The following is a 2598-nucleotide window of genomic DNA, read 5'->3' on the forward strand; positions in this document are numbered from 1 at the left end:
GCTAACTTTAAATGTTTCATGGAACACAATCAGTGCCTTTATCTGATTGTGCATTCATTGCATTATTATAATTTTACAGTCAAAGCTATTACAGAGATAATTTTCTGTTCACAAATGTTTTACCTTTCCATAGCTGTGAGAAATTCAATCATTGTCAATAAGTGAAAAAAAGGTCAGTGCATCTTTTAAGAAACAATAAGTTTTTTTTAATTAAGTGGGCCTGTCAAATTTAAATTGAGCTTGCAAAGTTGGTACATCTTTTACTGCCATTATACGTCTGCTTTTACCAGCTGGGATTCACATTAAAAATGCAGACAGCGCACTGTTCTCCACTCTGGCCGAGAGGTACTCAGTGTAAATTGAGAATGCCAGACAAACTTAATTCATCTTAAATTGTAAATCTTGTGTTTCTTGCCTGCATTAATGGGTCAGGAGGAGGTTATTTTCTGAATCTTGCAGTTTCAGTTACTAAGGCAATGATGGACAATGACATCTAAAAATACTTTTGTTTAATTTGCAAATGCCACAAAATTAAGTGGTCAATGCAGTTTATATGTAATTCTTAGAATGTACTAAAGTAAAATGAATAACTTGAACAGGAATTGGAAGCTACTCCAGACAGTCTCGAAATATAATTTCTGCCTTAAATGATGGCTTGCATTAGTCCAAACCAGCATCCTCACAAATTACATGTTTCTGATGATGATAGTCAACTCTTTTCCAGTTGAGAGCCAGTCTTTTTGTCTAACATAAACCCTGTAACAAATTCCTGTCAGTCAAATTCAACTTAATGTCCAACATTTTGAGATAAACCTATACAGGTACTGACAGCATCAAATGCTATTTCAACAGAGATACTGGTGAGATTTCAAAAAGCAAATACATTAAAGGGAAAGTAGCAAACATGAGACTAAATTGAAAATATAAATTGCAGTTATATGGCACATTTTACAGCCTCTGGATATCCCAAAGTACTTTGTGTCCAATGAAATTAGAATAGTTCGGTGGAGATAGTAAGGACTGCAGATGCTGGAAGTGAGAGTCGATTAAATGTGGAGCTCGAAAGGCACAGCAGGTCAGGCAGCATCAGAGGTGCAGGAAAGTCGGTATTTTGGATAGGGACCCTTCATCAGGACCGATTGTTTTTAACTGGTGCAGACTTGATGGGCTGAAGGGCCTTTTTTTGAGTATTGCAACCTCTGTGACTCAATAACACTGCAGCCAGACTGTCTGGAAACCCAGCAGCACAGTATGTGTCACAAACACCAATGCTGGAATGACTGGATCATCTGCATTGAGTGATGTGTGTTGAAGAATAAGTACTGGGGGAGGATTCCCCTGGTGTTCCTTGAAAATAGCACCATGGAATCTTTCGTGTTCATCTGAGACCAGGCAGAGTTTAATGGCTCATCAGAAAGATAGAACCTTTGACAGTGCAGCACTTCCTCAATTCTGCAATGTAATGTTAACCAAGCTTTTCTGCTCAAGTGAGAAATGAATGAATTGTAATGGAAATACTCATTCTCCATTTAATTGTAAATTGTCATTTTAATGCTGTTACATTTCCATAATTCTGCAGCAGACTTACATTATAATAATAAAGTTTCATTAGGCTTCAATCCCATCTATCATGCTTAATATGGACATGTAGCAGGGAGCATTTAATCAAATCGGACAAAATAGATCATGGGTGGAATACGGGTCCAAGTAACATAGACTATGCTGAGATTTGTGGCAATATTGCTTGTGAAGTCTGGCCGAGGCCTTGCTCGATATCAGGACACGTTATTGAACTGGTTATGCAGCTGCCAGTATTGAGGCAAGATTCCCAGTCAGTTGCCGATTAAGGGTGATTACTGCTTGTTAACAACCTGATTAGCTGCACATTAATATGCATGTTCTTATCTTACAACCTGCCGTGATCTAAGTAGATGCTGAGAACTCTCAAAATGGAAGTCAGAGCTGGTACCTGATGACTTCAGTTTACCTCTGGCAGTGAAGAACCTCCATGCTGGACACGATGTAATGACATCTCAGGGCAAGACCCATGAGCAGCAGCCGCACGTGTCCCTCATGCATGGACATTAATATCAGTCCCTCAGAATCCGCGTGACAGCTCTTTGTTCCACTTACAGGGCAATTAAGAAATATAGATCAATATATCAGCACACATTGGCAATTAGTATTGAGAGGCTGTTGAAGGGCACTTTCTGTGCATGTTCTGGAACCCAGCTCATAAACTGGATAATGCTCCTCACTTGGTCTCTATTGACAGTTTTACAACATTTATGTCCTTGCCATGCTGTGCCATGCCTGTGCTTCAGCCAGAGTCTAAAAGCCATCAGTAGCACTGCTTTGACATGCCCTTTTATGCAGACAGTGGTGTGCGCTGGTGGGAGCATGACATCTTGCTGTATGCCACGCTGAGAGATCAATCTAAGATAGACAGTGTGTGCCAGTTTTCTGTGAGGTAAACACACTGCACAGTCATTTAAATCAAATGAACATGGAGATGTGCAACAGTCATCAGTCTAGTCAAGAGGGTGTTGCTGGTAATCAGGGGGACCTGATATTATCAGTCATGTGAATCACTGGCTC

The sequence above is a fragment of the Chiloscyllium plagiosum genome, chromosome 26 (genome assembly GCF_004010195.1).
Source record: "Chiloscyllium plagiosum isolate BGI_BamShark_2017 chromosome 26, ASM401019v2, whole genome shotgun sequence".
Classification (NCBI taxonomy): Eukaryota; Metazoa; Chordata; class Chondrichthyes; order Orectolobiformes; family Hemiscylliidae; genus Chiloscyllium; species Chiloscyllium plagiosum.